Source organism: Camelus bactrianus, chromosome 15 (assembly GCF_048773025.1).
Source record: "Camelus bactrianus isolate YW-2024 breed Bactrian camel chromosome 15, ASM4877302v1, whole genome shotgun sequence".
In the NCBI taxonomy this organism is placed as follows: Eukaryota; Metazoa; Chordata; class Mammalia; order Artiodactyla; family Camelidae; genus Camelus; species Camelus bactrianus.
This window is the reverse complement of record NC_133553.1, coordinates 5,964,027-5,983,295: the sequence shown is the minus strand read 5'-3', so window position 1 is coordinate 5,983,295 and position 19,269 is coordinate 5,964,027.

Below are 19,269 nucleotides of genomic sequence, written 5' to 3'. Positions count from 1 at the left end.
AAAGCCGTCCTTCACCTAGCTTGTTGGGAACACAAAGTTTCTTTTCAGTAGCAAACTCCATTCCATACATGTATATGGGGAGGTGCAAGCTCCAACTCGGTTTGACAGTGAAAATTGCAGGAACTTCAAACCGGCACTAGGAAACACATTGAGAAAGCAGAGAAAAAGTGTCTCCTGCAACCCGTTCCCTTGGTGGTAGATGAACGAACGTCTTTCCACTTGCTCAGTTCTGAGAGATAAGTGTGTGTGAAAGCCGTCCTTCACCTAGCTTGTTGGGAACACAAAGTTTCTTTTCAGTTGCAAACACCATTCCATTCATATATATGGGGAGGTTCTAGTTCCAACTCGGTTTTACAGTTAAAACTGCAGGAACTTCAAACCGGCACTAGGAAACAGACTGTGAAAGCAGAAAAAAAGTGTCTCCTGTAACCCGTTCAATTGGTGCTAGATGAACGAACGTCTCTCCACTTGCTCAGTTCTGAGAGATAAGTGTGTGTGAAAGCTGTCCTTCACCTAGCTTGTGGGGAACACAAAGATTCTTTTCAGTTGCAAACTACATTCCATACATATATAAGGGGAGGTACTACCTCCAAATCGGTTTGACAGTGAAAACTGCAGGAACTTCAAACCGGCACTAATAAACAGACTGAGAAAACAGAGAAAAATGTTTCCTACAACCAGTTCCCTTTGTGCTAGATGAACGAACGTCTCTCCAATTGCTCAGTTCTGAGAGATAAGTGTGTGTGAAAGCCGTCCTTCACCTAGCTTGCTGGGAACACAAAGTTTCTTTTCAGTTGCAAACACCTTTCCATACATATATATGGGGAGGTACTAGCTCCAACCCGGGTTTACAGTGAAAACTGCAGGAACTTCAAACCGGCACTAAGAAACAGACTGAGAAAGCAGAGAAAATGTTTCTCCTGCAACCCATTCCCTTGGTGCTAGATGAACGAATGTCTCTCCACTTGCTAAGTTCTGAGAGATAAGTGTGTGTGAAAGCCGTCCTTCACCTAGCTTGTTGGGAACACAAAGTTTCTTTTAAGTTGAAAACTCCATTCCATACATATATATGGGGAGGTACTAGCTCCAACTCGGTTTTACACTGAAAACTGCAGGAACTTCAAACCGGGACTAGGAAACAGATTGAGAAAGCTGATAAAAAGTTTCTCCTGCAACCCATTTCCTTGGTGCTAGATGAACGAACGTCTCTCCACTTGCTCAGTTCTGAGAGATAAGTGTGTGTGAAAGCCGTCCTTCACCTTGCTTGTTGGGAACACAAAGTTTCTTTTCAGTTGCAAACTCCATTCCATACATATATAAGGGGAGGTACTAGCTCCAAATCGGTTTGACAGTGAAAACTGCAGGAACTTCAAACCGGCACTAGGAAACAGACTGAAAAAACAGAGAAAAAGTGTCTCCTGCAACCGTTCCCTTGGTGCTAGATGAACGAACGTCTCTCCAATTGCTCAGTTCTGAGATATAAGTGTGTGTGAAAGCCGTCCTTCACCTAGCTTGTTGGGAACACAAAGTTTCTTTTAAGTTGCAAACTCCATTCCATGCATATATATGGGGAGGTACTAGCTACAACTCGGTTTTACAGTGAAAACTGCAGGAACTTCAAACAGGCACTAGGAAACAGACTGAAAAAACAGAGAAAAAGTGTCTCCTGCAACCCGTTCCCTTGGTGCTAGATGAACGAACGTCTCTCCAAGGGCTCAGTTCTGAGAGATAATTGTGTGTGAAAGCCGTCCTTCACCTAGTTTGTTGGGAACACAAAGTTTCTTTTTAGATGCAAATTCCATTCCATACATATATAAGGGAATGTACTAGCTCCAAATCGTTTTGACAGTGAAAACTGCAGGAACTTCAAACCGGCACTAATAAACAGACTGAGAAAACAGAGAAAAAGTGTTTCCTGCAACCCGTTCCCTTGGTGCTAGATGAACGAACGTCTCTCCAATTGATCAGTTCTGAGAGATAAGTGTGTGTGAAAGCCGTCCTTCACCTAGCTTGTTGGGAACACAAAGTTTGTTTTCAGTTGCAAACTCCATTCAATACATATATATGGGGAGGTAATAGCTCCAACTCGGTTTTACAGTGAAAACTGCAGTAACTTCAAACCGGCACTAGGAAACAGACTGAGAAAGGAGAGAAAAAGTTTCTCCTGCAACCCGTTCCCTTGGTGCTAGATGAACGGACGTCTCTCCAATTGCTCAGTTCTGAGAGAAAAGTGTGTGTGAAAGCCGTCCTTCAACTAGTTTTTTGGGAACACAAAGTTTCTTTTCAGTTGCAAATTCCATTCCATACATATATTTGGGGAGGTACTAGCTCCAACTCGGTTTTACAGTGAAAACTCCAGAAAATTCAAACCGGCACTAGGAAACAGACTGAGAAAGCAGAGAAAAATTGTCAACTGCAACCCGTTCCCTTGGTGCTAGATGAACGTACGTCTCTCCACTTGCTAAATTCTGAGAGATAAGTGTGTGTAAAAGCCGTACTTCACCTAGCTTGTTGGGTACACAAAGATTCTTTTCAGTTGCTAACTCCATTCTATACATATATATGGGGAGGTACAAGCTCCAACTCGATTTTACAGTGAAAACTGCAGGAACTTCAAACCGGCACTAGGAAACATACTGAGAAAGCAGAGAAAAAGTGTCTCCTGTAACCCGTTCAATTGGTGATAGATGAACGAACGTCTCTCCACTTGCTCAGTTCTGAGAGATAAGTGTGTGTGAAATCCGTCCTTCACATAGCTTGTTGGGAACACAAAGGTTCTTTTCAGTTGCAAACTCCATTCCATACATTTATATGGGGGGTTACTAGCTCCAACTCGGTTTTACAGTGAAAACTGCAGGAACTTCAAACCGGCACTAGGAAACAGACTGTGATAGCAGAGAAGAAGTGACCCCTGCAACCCATTCCCGTGGTGCCAGATGAACGAATATCTCTCCACTTGCCCAGTTCTGAGAGAAAAGTGTGTGTGAAAGCCGTCCTTCACCTAGCTTGTTGGGAACACAAAGATTCTTTTCAGTTGCAAACCCAATTTCATACAGATATATGGGGAGGTACAAGCTCGAACACGATTTTACAGTGAAAACTGCAGGAACTTCAAACTGGCACTAGGAAACAGACTGAGAAAGCAGAGAAAAAGTTTCTCCTGAAACCCGTTCCCTTGGTGCTAGATGAACGTACGTCTCTCCACTTGCAAATTTCTGAGAGATAAGTGTGTGTAAAAGCCGTCCTTCACCTAGCTTGTTGGGAACACAAAGTTTCTTTTAAGTTGAAAACCCATTCCATACATATATATGGGGAGGTACTAGCTCCAACTCGATTTTACAGTGAAAACTGCAGGAACTTCAAACCGGCACTAGGAAACAGACTGAGAAAGCAGAGAAAAAGTGACTCCTGCAACCCATTCCCGTGGTGCTAGATGAACGAATATCTCTCCACTTGCTCAGTTCTGAGAGATAAGTGTGTGTGAAAGCCGTCCTTCAACTATCTTGTTGGGAACACAAAGTTTCTTTTCAGTTGCAAACTCCATTCCATACATATATAAGGGGAGATACAAGCTCCAACACGATTTTAGAGTGAAAACTGCAGGAACTTCAAACCGGCACTAGGATACAGACTGAGAAAGTAGAGAAATATTGTCTCCTGCAACCCGTTCCCTTGGTGCTAGATGAACGAACGTCTCTCCACTTGCTCATTTCTGAGAGATAAGTGTGTGTGAAAGCCGTCCTTCACCTAGCTTGTTGGGAACACAAAGTTTCTTTTCAGTTGCAAACTCCATTCCATACATGTATATGGGGAGGTGCAAGCTCCAACTCGGTTTGACAGTGAAAATTGCAGGAACTTCAAACCGGCACTAGGAAACACATTGAGAAAGCAGAGAAAAAGTGTCTCCTGCAACCCGTTCCCTCGGTGGTAGATGAACGAACGTCTTTCCACTTGCTCAGTTCTGAGAGATAAGTGTGTGTGAAAGCCGTCCTTCACCTAGCTTGTTGGGAACACAAAGTTTCTTTTCAGTTGCAAACACCATTCCATTCATATATATGGGGAGGTTCTAGTTCCAACTCGGTTTTACAGTTAAAACTGCAGGAACTTCAAACCGGCACTAGGAAACAGACTGTGAAAGCAGAAAAAAAGTGTCTCCTGCAACCCGTTCCCTTGGTGCTAGATGAACGAACGTCTCTCCACTTGCTCACTTCTGAGAGATAAGTGTGTGTGAAATACGTCCTTCACCTAGCTTGTTGGGAACACAAAGTTTCTTTTCAGGTGCAAACTCCATTCCATACATATATAAGGGGAGGTACTAGCTCCAAATCGGTTTGACAGTGAAAACTGCAGGAACTTCAAACCGCCTCTAGGAAAGAGACTGAGAAAACAGAGAAAATGTGTCTCCTGCAACCCGTTCATTTGGTGCTATATGAACGAACGTCTCTCCACTTGCTCACTTCTGAGAGATAAGTGTGTGTGAAATACGTCCTTCACCTAGCTTGTTGGGAACACAAAGTTTCTTTTCAGGTGCAAACTCCATTCCATACATATATATGGGGAGGTATTAGCTCCAACTCGGTTTTACAGTGAAAACTGCAGGAACTTCAAACCGGCACTAGGAAACAGACTGAGAATGCAGAGAAAATGTGACACCTGCAACCCATTCCCGTGGTGCTAGATGAACGAATATCTCTCCACTTGCTAAGTTCTGAGAGATAAGTGTGTGTGAAAGCCGTCCTTCACCTAGCTAGTTGGGAACACAAAGTTTCTTTTCAGTTGCAAACTCCATTCCATACATATATATGGGGAGGTACTAGCTCCAACTCGGTTTTACAGTGAAAACTGCAGGAACTTCAAACCGGCACTAGGAAACAGACTGAGAAAGCAGAGAAAAAGTTTCTCCTGCAAACCGTTCCCTTGGTGCTAGATGAACGTACGTCTGTCCACTTGCTAATTTCTGAGAGATAAGTGTGTGTGAAAGCCGTCCTTCACCTAGCTTGTTGGGAACACAATGTTTCTTTTCAGTTGCAAAGTCCATTCCATACATATATATGGGGAGTCACTAGCTCCAACTCGGTTTTACGGTGAAAACTGCAGGAACTTCAAACTGGCACTAGGAAACAGACTGAGAAAGCAGAGAAAAAGTGTCTCCAGCACCCCGTTCCCTTGGTGCTAGATGAACGAACGTCTCTCCACTTGCTCAGTTCTGAGAAATAAGTGTGTGTGAAAGCCGTCCTTCACCTAGCTTGTTGGGAACACAAAGATTCTTTTCAGTTGCAAACTCCATTCCATAAATATATATGGGGAGGTACAAGCTCCAACTTGGTTTTACAGTGAAAACTGCATTAACTTCAAACCGGCACTAGGAAAAAGACTGAGAAAGCAGAGAAAAGTGTCTACTGCAACCCGTTCCCTTGGTGCTAGATGAACGAACGTCTCGCCACTTGCTCAGTTCTGAGAGATAAGTGTGTGTGAAAGCCGTCCTTCACCTAGCTTGTTGGGAACACAAAGTTTCTTTTCAGTTGCAAACTCCATTCCATACATATATATGGGGAGGTACAAGCTCCAACTCGGTTTTACAGTGAAAATTGCAGGAACTTCAAACCGGCACTATGAAACCGACTGAGAAAGCTGAGAAAAAGTGTCTCCTGCAACCCGTTCCCTTGGTGCTAGATGAACGAACGTCTCTCCACTTGCTAAGTTCTGAGAGATAAGTGTGTGTGAAAGCCGTCCTTCATCTAGCTTGTTGGGAACACAAAGTTTCTTTTCAGTTGCAAACTCCATTCCATACATATATAAGGGGAGGTACTAGCTCCAACTCGGTTTGACAGTTAAAACTGCAGGAACTTCAAACCGGCACTAGGAAACAGACTGAGAAAACAGAAAAAATGTGTCTCCTGCAACCCGTTCCCTTGGTGCTAGATGAACGTACGTCTCTCCACTTGCTAATTTCTGAGAGATAAGTGTGTGTGAAAGCCGACCTTCACCTAGCTTGTTGGGAACACAAAGTCTCTTTTCAGTTGCAAAGTCCATTCCATACATATATATGGGGAGTTACTAGCTCCAACTCGGTTTTGCTGTGAAAACTGCAGGAACTTCAAACCGGCACTAGGAAACAGACTGAGAAAGCAGAGAAATAGTGTCTCCTGCAACCCGTTCCCTTGGTGCTAGATGAACGAACGTCTCTCCACTTGCTCAGTTCTGAGAGATATGTGTGTGTGAAAGCCGTCCTTCACCTAGCTTGTTGGGAACACAAAGTTTCTTTTCAGTTGCAAACTCCATTCCATAAATATGTAAGGGGAGGTACTAGCTCCAAATCGGTTTGACAGCGAAAACTGCAGGAACTTCAAACCGGCTCTAGGAAACAGACTGAAAAAACAGAGAAAAAGTGTCCCCTGCAACCCGTTCCTTTGGTGCTAGATGAACGAACGTCTCTCCACTTGCTCAGTTCTGAGAGATATGTGTGTGTGAAAGCCGACCTTCAAACTTCTTGTTGGGAACACAAAGTTTCTATTCAGTTGCAATCTCCATTCCATACATATATATGGGTAGGTACTAGCTCCAACTCGGTTTTACAGTGAAATCTGCAGGAACTTCAAACCGGCACTAGGAAACATACTGAGAAAGCAGAGAAAAATTGGCTCCTGCAACCCATTCCCGTGGTTCTAGATGAACGAACGTCTCTCAACTTGCTCAGTTCTGAGAGATAAGTGTGTGTGAAATCCGTCCTTCACATAGCTTGTTGGGAACACAAAGTTTCTTTTCAGTTGCAAACTCCATTCCATACATTATATGGGGAGTTACTAGCTCCAACTCGGTTTTACAGTGAAAACTGCAGGAACTTCAAACCGGCACTAGGAAACAGACTGAGAAAGCAGAGAAAAAGTGACCCCTGCAACCCATTCCCGTGGTGCCAGATGAACGAATATCTCTCCACTTGCCCAGTTCTGAAAGAAATGTGTGTGTGAAAGCAGTCCTTAACCTAGCTTGTTGTGAACACAAAGATTCTTTTCAGTTGCAAACCCACTTTCATACAGATATATGGGGAGGTACAAGCTCGAACACGATTTTACAGTGAAAACTGCAGGAACTTCAAACTGGCACTAGGAAACAGACTGAGAAAGCAGAGAAAAAGTTTCTCCTGCAACCCGTTCCCTTGGTGCTAGATGAACGTACGTCTCTCCACTTGCTAAGTTCTGAGAGATAGGTGTGTGTGAAAGCCGTCCTTCAACAAGCTTGTTGGGAACACAAAGATACTTTTCAGTTGCAAACTCCATTCCATACATATATATGGGGAGGTACAAGCTCCAACTCGGTTTTACAGTGAAAACTGCAGGAACTTGAAACCGGCACTAGGAAACAGACTGAGAAAGCAGAGAAAAGTGTCTACTGCAACCCGTTCCCTTGGTGCTAGATGAACGAAAGTCTCTCCACTTGCTCAGTTCTGAGAGGTAAGTGTGTGTGAAAGCCGTCCTTCACCTAGCTTGTTGGGAACACATAGTTTCTTTTCAGTTGCAAACTCCATTCCATTAATATATATGGGAGGTACAAGCTCCAACACATTTTTACAGTGAAAACTGCAGGAACTTCAAACCGGCACTAGGAAACAGACTGAGAAAGCAGAGAAAAAGTGACTCCTGCAACCCATTCCCGTGGTGCTAGATGAACGAATATCTCTCCATTTGCTCAGTTCTGAGAGATAAGTGTGTGTGAAAGCCGACCTTCACCTACCTTGTTGGGAACACAAAGTTTCTTTTCAGTTGCAAACTCCATTCCATACATATATAAGGGGAGATACAAGCTCCAACACGATTTTAGAGTGAAAACTGCAGGAACTTCAAACCGGCACTAGGAAACAGACTGAGAAAGCAGAGAAATATTGTCTCCTGCAACCCGTTCCCTTGGTGCTAGATGAACGAACGTCTCTCCACTTGCTCAGTTCTGAGAAATAAGTGTGTGTGAAAGCCGTCCTTCACCTAGCTTGTTGGGAACACAAAGTTTCTTTTCAGTTGCAAACTCCATTCCATACATGTATATGGGGAGGTGCAAGCTCCAACTCGGTTTGACAGTGAAAATTGCAGGAACTTCAAACCGGCACTAGGAAACACATTGAGAAAGCAGAGAAAAAGTGTCTCCTGCAACCCGTTCCCTTGGTGGTAGATGAACGAACGTCTTTCCACTTGCTCAGTTCTGAGAGATAAGTGTGTGTGAAAGCCGTCCTTCACCTAGCTTGTTGGGAACACAAAGTTTCTTTTAAGTTGCAAACACCTTTCCATTCATATATATGGGGAGGTTCTAGTTCCAACTCGGTTTTACAGTTAAAACTGCAGGAACTTCAAACCGGCACTAGGAAACAGACTGAGAAAGCTGAGAAAAAGTGTCTCCTGCAACCCGTTCCCTTGGTGCTAGATGAATGAACGTCTCTCCACTTGCTAAGTTCTGAGAGATAAGTGTGTGTGAAAGCCGTCCTTCATCTAGCTTGTTGGGAACACAAAGTTTCTTTTCAGTTGCAAACTCCATTCCATACATATATAAGGGGGGGTACTAGCTCCAACTCGGTTTGACAGTTAAAACTGCAGGAACTTCAAACCGGCTCTAGGAAACAGACTGAGAAAACAGAGAAAATGTGTCTCCTGCAACCCGTTCCCTTGGTGCTAGATGAACGAACGTCTCTCCACTTGCTCAGTTCTGAGAGAAATGTGTGTGTGAAATCCGTCCTTCACCTAGCTTGTTGGGAACACAAAGTTTCTTTTCAGTTGCAAACTCCATTCCATACATATATATGGGGAGTTACTAGCTCCAACACTGTTTTACAGTGAAAACTGCAGGAACTTCAAACCGGCACTAGGAAACTGACTGAGAAAGCAGAGAAAATGTGACCCCTGCAACCCATTCCCGTGGTGCTAGATGAACGAATATCTCTCCACTTGCTCAATTCTGAGAGATAAATGTGTGTGAAAGCCGTCCTTCACCTAGCTTGTTGGGAACACAAAGTTTCTTTTCAGTTGCAAACTCCATTCCATACATATATATGGGGAGGTACTAGCTCCAACTCGGTTTTACAGGGAAAACTGCAGGAACTTCAAACCGGCACTAGGAAACAGACTGAGAAAGCAGAGAAAAAGTTTCTCCTGCAACCCGTTCCCTTGGTGCTAGATGAACGTACGTCTCTCCCCTTGCTAATTTCTGAGAGATAAGTGTGTGTGAAAGCCGACCTTCACCTAGCTTGTTGGGAACACATAGTTTCTTTTCAGTTGCAAAGTCCATTCCATACATATATATGGGGAGTTACTAGCTCCAACTCGGTTTTACGGTGAAAACTGCAGGAACTTCAAACCGGCACTAGGAAACAGACTGAGAAGGCAGAGAAAAAGTGTCTCCAGCACACCGTTCCCTTGGTGCTAGATGAACGAACGTCAATCCACTTGCTCAGTTCTGAGAAATAAGTGTGTGTGAAAGCCGACCTTCAAATTGCTTGTTGGGAACACAAAGTTTCTATTCAGGTGCAATCTCCATTCCATACATATATATGGGGAGGTACTAGCTCCAACTCGGGTTTACAGTGAAATCTGCAGGAACTTCAAACCGGCACTAGGAAACATACTGAGAAAGCAGAGAAAAATTGGCTCCTGCAACCCATTCCCGTGGTTCTAGATGAACGAACGTCTCTCCACTTGCTCAGTTCTGAGAGATAAGTGTGTGTGAAATCCGTCCTTCACCTAGCTTGTTGGGAACACAAAGTTTCTTTTCAGTTGCAAACTCCATTCCATACATTTATATGGGGAGTTACTAGCTCCAACTCGGTTTTACAGTGAAAACTGCAGGAACTTCAAACCGGCACTAGGAAACAGACTGAGAAAGCAGAGAAAAAGTGACCCCTGCAACCCATTCCCGTGGTGACAGATGAACGAATATCTCTCCACTTGCCCAGTTCTGAAAGAAAAGTGTGTGTGAAAGCAGTCCTTAACCTAGCTTGTTGTGAACACAAAGATTCTTTTCAGTTGCAAACCCACTTTCATACAGATATATGGGGAGGTACAAGCTCGAACACGATTTTACAGTGAAAACTGCAGGAACTTCAAACTGGCACTAGGAAACAGACTGAGAAAGCAGAGAAAAAGTTTCTCCTGCAACCCGTTCCCTTGGTGCTAGATGAACGAAAGTCTCTCCACTTGCTCAGTTCTGAGAGGTAAGTGTGTGTGAAAGCCGTCCTTCACCTAGCTTGTTGGGAACACATAGTTTCTTTTCAGTTGCAAACTCCATTCCATTAATATATATGGGGAGGTACAAGCTCCAACACATTTTTACAGTGAAAACTGCAGGAACTTCAAACCGGCACTAGGAAACAGACTGAGAAAGCAGAGAAAAAGTGACTCCTGCAACCCATTCCCGTGGTGCTAGATGAACGAATATCTCTCCATTTGCTCAGTTCTGAGAGATAAGTGTGTGTGAAAGCCGACCTTCACCTAGCTTGTTGGGAACACAAAGTTTCTTTTCAGTTGCAAACTCCATTCCATACATATATAAGGGTAGATACAAGCTCCAACACGATTTTAGAGTGAAAACTGCAGGAACTTCAAACCGGCACTAGGAAACAGACTGAGAAAGCAGAGAAATATTGTCTCCTGCAACCCGTTCCCTTGGTGCTAGATGAACGAACGTCTCTCCACTTGCTCAGTTCTGAGAAATAAGTGTGTGTGAAAGCCGTCCTTCACCTAGCTTGTTGGGAACACAAAGTTTCTTTTCAGTTGCAAACTCCATTCCATACATGTATATGGGGAGGTGCAAGCTCCAACTCGGTTTGACAGTGAAAATTGCAGGAACTTCAAACCGGCACTAGGAAACACATTGAGAAAGCAGAGAAAAAGTGTCTCCTGCAACCCGTTCCCTTGGTGGTAGATGAACGAACGTCTTTCCACTTGCTCAGTTCTGAGAGATAAGTGTGTGTGAAAGCCGTCCTTCACCTTGCTTGTTGGGAACACAAAGTTTCTTTTAAGTTGCAAACACCTTTCCATTCATATATATGGGGAGGTTCTAGTTCCAACTCGGTTTTACAGTTAAAACTGCAGGAACTTCAAACCGGCACTAGGAAACAGACTGAGAAAGCTGAGAAAAAGTGTCTCCTGCAACCCGTTCCCTTGGTGCTAGATGAATGAACGTCTCTCCACTTGCTAAGTTCTGAGAGATAAGTGTGTGTGAAAGCCGTCCTTCATCTAGCTTGTTGGGAACACAAAGTTTCTTTTCAGTTGCAAACTCCATTCCATACATATATAAGGGGGGGTACTAGCTCCAACTCGGTTTGACAGTTAAAACTGCAGGAACTTCAAACCGGCTCTAGGAAACAGACTGAGAAAACAGAGAAAATGTGTCTCCTGCAACCCGTTCCCTTGGTGCTAGATGAACGAACGTCTCTCCACTTGCTCAGTTCTGAGAGAAAAGTGTGTGTGAAATCCGTCCTTCACCTAGCTTGTTGGGAACACAAAGTTTCTTTTCAGTTGCAAACTCCATTCCATACATATATATGGGGAGTTACTAGCTCCAACACTGTTTTACAGTGAAAACTGCAGGAACTTCAAACCGGCACTAGGAAACTGACTGAGAAAGCAGAGAAAATGTGACCCCTGCAACCCATTCCCGTGGTGCTAGATGAACGAATATCTCTCCACTTGCTCAATTCTGAGAGATAAATGTGTGTGAAAGCCGTCCTTCACCTAGCTTGTTGGGAACACAAAGTTTCTTTTCAGTTGCAAAGTCCATTCCATACATATATATGGGGAGTTACTAGCTCCAACTCGGTTTTACGGTGAAAACTGCAGGAACTTCAAACCGGCACTAGGAAACAGACTGAGAAGGCAGAGAAAAAGTGTCTCCAGCACACCGTTCCCTTGGTGCTAGATGAACGAACGTCAATCCACTTGCTCAGTTCTGAGAAATAAGTGTGTGTGAAAGCCGACCTTCAAATTGCTTGTTGGGAACACAAAGTTTCTATTCAGGTGCAATCTCCATTCCATACATATATATGGGGAGGTACTAGCTCCAACTCGAGTTTACAGTGAAATCTGCAGGAACTTCAAACCGGCACTAGGAAACATACTGAGAAAGCAGAGAAAAATTGGCTCCTGCAACCCATTCCCGTGGTTCTAGATGAACGAACGTCTCTCCACTTGCTCAGTTCTGAGAGATAAGTGTGTGTGAAATCCGTCCTTCACCTAGCTTGTTGGGAACACAAAGTTTCTTTTCAGTTGCAAACTCCATTCCATACATTTATATGGGGAGTTACTAGCTCCAACTCGGTTTTACAGTGAAAACTGCAGGAACTTCAAACCGGCACTAGGAAACAGACTGAGAAAGCAGAGAAAAAGTGACCCCTGCAACCCATTCCCGTGGTGACAGATGAACGAATATCTCTCCACTTGCCCAGTTCTGAAAGAAAAGTGTGTGTGAAAGCAGTCCTTAACCTAGCTTGTTGTGAACACAAAGATTCTTTTCAGTTGCAAACCCACTTTCATACAGATATATGGGGAGGTACAAGCTCGAACACGATTTTACAGTGAAAACTGCAGGAACTTCAAACTGGCACTAGGAAACAGACTGAGAAAGCAGAGAAAAAGTTTCTCCTGCAACCCGTTCCCTTGGTGCTAGATGAACGAAAGTCTCTCCACTTGCTCAGTTCTGAGAGGTAAGTGTGTGTGAAAGCCGTCCTTCACCTAGCTTGTTGGGAACACATAGTTTCTTTTCAGTTGCAAACTCCATTCCATTAATATATATGGGGAGGTACAAGCTCCAACACATTTTTACAGTGAAAACTGCAGGAACTTCAAACCGGCACTAGGAAACAGACTGAGAAAGCAGAGAAAAAGTGACTCCTGCAACCCATTCCCGTGGTGCTAGATGAACGAATATCTCTCCATTTGCTCAGTTCTGAGAGATAAGTGTGTGTGAAAGCCGACCTTCACCTAGCTTGTTGGGAACACAAAGTTTCTTTTCAGTTGCAAACTCCATTCCATACATATATAAGGGGAGATACAAGCTCCAACACGATTTTAGAGTGAAAACTGCAGGAACTTCAAACCGGCACTAGGAAACAGACTGAGAAAGCAGAGAAATATTGCCTCCTGCAACCCGTTCCCTTGGTGCTAGATGAACGAACGTCTCTCCACTTGCTCAGTTCTGAGAAATAATTGTGTGTGAAAGCCGTCCTTCACCTAGCTTGTTGGGAACACAAAGTTTCTTTTCAGTTGCAAACTCCATTCCATACATGTATATGGGGAGGTGCAAGCTCCAACTCGGTTTGACAGTGAAAATTGCAGGAACTTCAAACCGGCACTAGGAAACACATTGAGAAAGCAGAGAAAAAGTGTCTCCTGCAACCCGTTCCCTTGGTGGTAGATGAACGAACGTCTTTCCACTTGCTCAGTTCTGAGAGATAAGTGTGTGTGAAAGCCGTCCTTCACCTAGCTTGTTGGGAACACAAAGTTTCTTTTAAGTTGCAAACACCTTTCCATTCATATATATGGGGAGGTTCTAGTTCCAACTCGGTTTTACAGTTAAAACTGCAGGAACTTCAAACCGGCACTAGGAAACAGACTGAGAAAGCTGAGAAAAATTGTCTCCTGCAACCCGTTCCCTTGGTGCTAGATGAATGAACGTCTCTCCACTTGCTAAGTTCTGAGAGATAAGTGTGTGTGAAAGCCGTCCTTCATCTAGCTTGTTGGGAACACAAAGTTTCTTTTCAGTTGCAAACTCCATTCCATACATATATAAGGGGGGGTACTAGCTCCAACTCGGTTTGACAGTTAAAACTGCAGGAACTTCAAACCGGCTCTAGGAAACAGACTGAGAAAACAGAGAAAATGTGTCTCCTGCAACCCGTTCCCTTGGTGCTAGATGAACGAACGTCTCTCCACTTGCTCAGTTCTGAGAGAAAAGTGTGTGTGAAATCCGTCCTTCACCTAGCTTGTTGGGAACACAAAGTTTCTTTTCAGTTGCAAACTCCATTCCATACATATATATGGGGAGTTACTAGCTCCAACACTGTTTTACAGTGAAAACTGCAGGAACTTCAAACCGGCACTAGGAAACTGACTGAGAAAGCAGAGAAAATGTGACCCCTGCAACCCATTCCCGTGGTGCTAGATGAACGAATATCTCTCCACTTGCTCAATTCTGAGAGATAAATGTGTGTGAAAGCCGTCCTTCACCTAGCTTGTTGGGAACACAAAGTTTCTTTTCAGTTGCAAACTCCATTCCATACATATATATGGGGAGGTACTAGCTCCAACTCGGTTTTACAGGGAAAACTGCAGGAACTTCAAACCGGCACTAGGAAACAGACTGAGAAAGCAGAGAAAAAGTTTCTCCTGCAACCCGTTCCCTTGGTGCTAGATGAACGTACGTCTCTCCCCTTGCTAATTTCTGAGAGATAAGTGTGTGTGAAAGCCGACCTTCACCTAGCTTGTTGGGAACACATAGTTTCTTCTCAGTTGCAAAGTCCATTCCATACATATATATGGGGAGTTACTAGCTCCAACTCGGTTTTACGGTGAAAACTGCAGGAACTTCAAACCGGCACTAGGAAACAGACTGAGAAGGCAGAGAAAAAGTGTCTCCAGCACACCGTTCCCTTGGTGCTAGATGAACGAACGTCAATCCACTTGCTCAGTTCTGAGAAATAAGTGTGTGTGAAAGCCGACCTTCAAATTGCTTGTTGGGAACACAAAGTTTCTATTCAGGTGCAATCTCCATTCCATACATATATATGGGGAGGTACTAGCTCCAACTCGGGTTTACAGTGAAATCTGCAGGAACTTCAAACCGGCACTAGGAAACATACTGAGAAAGCAGAGAAAAATTGGCTCCTGCAACCCATTCCCGTGGTTCTAGATGAACGAACGTCTCTCCACTTGCTCAGTTCTGAGAGATAAGTGTGTGTGAAATCCGTCCTTCACCTAGCTTGTTGGGAACACAAAGTTTCTTTTCAGTTGCAAACTCCATTCCATACATTTATATGGGGAGTTACTAGCTCCAACTCGGTTTTACAGTGAAAACTGCAGGAACTTCAAACCGGCACTAGGAAACAGACTGAGAAAGCAGAGAAAAAGTGACCCCTGCAACCCATTCCCGTGGTGACAGATGAACGAATATCTCTCCACTTGCCCAGTTCTGAAAGAAAAGTGTGTGTGAAAGCAGTCCTTAACCTAGCTTGTTGTGAACACAAAGATTCTTTTCAGTTGCAAACCCACTTTCATACAGATATATGGGGAGGTACAAGCTCGAACACGATTTTACAGTGAAAACTGCAGGAACTTCAAACTGGCACTAGGAAACAGACTGAGAAAGCAGAGAAAAAGTTTCTCCTGCAACCCGTTCCCTTGGTGCTAGATGAACGTACGTCTCTCCACTTGCTAAGTTCTGAGAGATAAGTGTGTGTGAAAGCCGTTCTTCAACTAGCTTGTTGGGAACACAAAGATACTTTTCAGTTGCAAACTCCATTCCATACATATATATGGGGAGGTACAAGCTCCAACTCGGTTTTACAGTGAAAACTGCAGGAACTTGAAACCGGCACTAGGAAACAGACTGAGAAAGCAGAGAAAAGTGTCTACTGCAACCCGTTCCCTTGGTGCTAGATGAACGAACGTCTCTCCACTTGTTCAGTTCTGAGAGGTAAGTGTGTGTGAAAGCCGTCCTTCACCTAGCTTGTTGGGAACACATAGTTTCTTTTCAGTTGCAAACTCCATTCCATACATATATATGGGGAGGTACATGCTCCAACACTCTTTTACAGTGAAAACTGCAGGAACTTCAAACCGGCACTATGAAACAGACTGAGAAAGCAGAGAAAAAGTTTCTCCTGCATCCCGTTCCCTTGGTGCTAGATGAACGAACGTCTCTCCACATGCTAAGTTCTGAGAGATAAGTGTGTGTGAAAGCCGTCCTTCACCTAGCTTGTTGGGAACACAAAGTTTCTTTTCAGTTTCAAACCCCATTCCATACATATATATGGGGAGGTACTAGCTCCAACTCGGTTTTGCTGTGAAAACTGCAGGAACTTCAAACCGGCACTAGGAAACAGACTGAGAAAGCAGAGAAATAGTGTCTCCTGCAACCCGTTCCCTTGGTGCTAGATGAACGAACGTCTCTCCACTTGCTCAGTTCTGAGAGATAAGTGTGTGTGAAATCCGTCCTTCACATAGCTTGTTGGGAACACAAACGTTCTTTTCAGTTGCAAACTCCATTCCATATATTTATATGGGGGGTTACTAGCTCCAACTCGGTTTTACAGTGAAAACTGCAGGAACTTCAAACCGGCACTAGGAAACAGACTGAGAAAGCAGAGAAGAAGTGACCTCTGCAACCCATTCCCTTGGTGCCAGATGAACGAATATCTCTCCACTTGCCCAGTTCTGAGAGAAAATTGTGTGTGAAAGCCGTCCTTCACCTAGCTTGTTGGGAACACAAAGTTTCTTTTCAGTAGCAAACTCCATTCCATACATGTATATGGGGAGGTGCAAGCTCCAACTCGGTTTGACAGTGAAAATTGCAGGAACTTCAAACCGGCACTAGGAAACACATTGAGAAAGCAGAGAAAAAGTGTCTCCTGCAACCCGTTCCCTTGGTGGTAGATGAACGAACGTCTTTCCACTTGCTCAGTTCTGAGAGATAAGTGTGTGTGAAAGCCGTCCTTCACCTAGCTTGTTGGGAACACAAAGTTTCTTTTCAGTTGCAAACACCATTCCATTCATATATATGGGGAGGTTCTAGTTCCAACTCGGTTTTACAGTTAAAACTGCAGGAACTTCAAACCGGCACTAGGAAACAGACTGTGAAAGCAGAAAAAAAGTGTCTCCTTTAACCCGTTCAATTGGTGCTAGATGAACGAACGTCTCTCCACTTGCTCAGTTCTGAGAGATAAGTGTGTGTGAAAGCTGTCCTTCACCTAGCTTGTGGGGAACACAAAGATTCTTTTCAGTTGCAAACTACATTCCATACATATATAAGGGGAGGTACTACCTCCAAATCGGTTTGACAGTGAAAACTGCAGGAACTTCAAACCGGCACTAATAAACAGACTGAGAAAACAGAGAAAAATGTTTCCTACAACCAGTTCCCTTGGTGCTAGATGAACGAACGTCTCTCCAATTGCTCAGTTCTGAGAGATAAGTGTGTGTGAAAGCCGTCCTTCACCTAGCTTGCTGGGAACACAAAGTTTCTTTTCAGTTGCAAACACCTTTCCATACATATATATGGGGAGGTACTAGCTCCAACCCGGGTTTACAGTGAAAACTGCAGGAACTTCAAACCGGCACTAAGAAACAGACTGAGAAAGCAGAGAAAATGTTTCTCCTGCAACCCATTCCCTTGGTGCTAGATGAACGAATGTCTCTCCACTTGCTAAGTTCTGAGAGATAAGTGTGTGTGAAAGCCGTCCTTCACCTAGCTTGTTGGGAACACAAAGTTTCTTTTAAGTTGAAAACTCCATTCCATACATATATATGGGGAGGTACTAGCTCCAACTCGGTTTTACACTGAAAACTGCAGGAACTTCAAACCGGGACTAGGAAACAGATTGAGAAAGCTGATAAAAAGTTTCTCCTGCAACCCATTTCCTTGGTGCTAGATGAACGAACGTCTCTCCACTTGCTCAGTTCTGAGAGATAAGTGTGTGTGAAAGCCGTCCTTCACCTTGCTTGTTGGGAACACAAAGTTTCTTTTCAGTTGCAAACTCCATTCCATACATATATAAGGGGAAGTACTAGCTCCAAATCGGTTTGACAGTGAAAACTGCAGGAACTTCAAACCGGCACTAGGAAACAGACTGAAAAAACAGAGAAAAAGTGTCTCCTGCAACCGTTCCCTTGGTGCTAGATGAACGAACGTCTCTCCAATTGCTCAGTTCTGAGATATAAGTGTGTGTGAAAGCCGTCCTTCACCTAGCTTGTTGGGAACACAAAGTTTCTTTTAAGTTGCAAACTCCATTCCATGCATATATATGGGGAGGTACTAGCTCCAACTCGGTTGTACAGTGAAAACTGCAGGAACTTCAAACAGGCACTAGGAAACAGACTGAAAAAACAGAGAAAAAGTGTCTCCTGCAACCCGTTCCCTTGGTGCTAGATGAACGAACGTCTCTCCAAGGGCTCAGTTCTGAGAGATAATTGTGTGTGAAAGCCGTCCTTCACCTAGTTTGTTGGGAACACAAAGTTTCTTTTTAGATGCAAATTCCATTCCATACATATATAAGGGAATGTACTAGCTCCAAATCGTTTTGACAGTGAAAACTGCAGGAACTTCAAACCGGCACTAATAAACAGACTGAGAAAACAGAGAAAAAGTGTTTCCTGCAACCCGTTCCCTTGGTGCTAGATGAACGAACGTCTCTCCAATTGATCAGTTCTGAGAGATAAGCGTGTGTGAAAGCCGTCCTTCACCTAGCTTGTTGGGAACACAAAGTTTGTTTTCAGTTGCAAACTCCATTCAATACATATATATGGGGAGGTAATAGCTCCAACTCGGTTTTACAGTGAAAACTGCAGTAACTTCAAACCGGCACTAGGAAACAGACTGAGAAAGGAGAGAAAAAGTTTCTCCTGCAACCCGTTCCCTTGGTGCTAGATGAACGGACGTCTCTCCAATTGCTCAGTTCTGAGAGAAAAGTGTGTGTGAAAGCCGTCCTTCAACTAGTTTTTTGGGAACACAAAGTTTCTTTTCAGTTGCAAATTCCATTCCATACATATATTTGGGGAGGTACTAGCTCCAACTCGGTTTTACAGTGAAAACTGCAGAAAATTCAAACCGGCATTAGGAAACAGACTGAGAAAGCAGAGAAAAATTGTCAACTGCAACCCGTTCCCTTGGTGCTAGATGAACGTACGTCTCTCCACTTGCTAAATTCTGAGAGATAAGTGTGTGTAAAAGCCGTACTTCACCTAGCTTGTTGGGTACACAAAGATTCTTTTCAGTTGCTAACTCCATTCTATACATATATATGGGGAGGTACTAGCTCCAACTCGATTTTACAGTGAAAACTGCATTAACTTCAAACCGGCACTAGGAAACAGACTGAGAAAGCAGAGAAAAAGTGACTCCTGCAAACCATTCCCGTGGTGGTAGATGAACGAATATCTCTCCACTCGCTCAGTTCTGAGAGAAAAGTGTGTGTGTAAGCCGTCCTTCACCTAGCTTGTTGGGAACACAAAGTTTCTTTTCAGTTGCAAACTCCAATCCATACATATATATGGGGAGGTACAACTCCAACACGGTTTACAG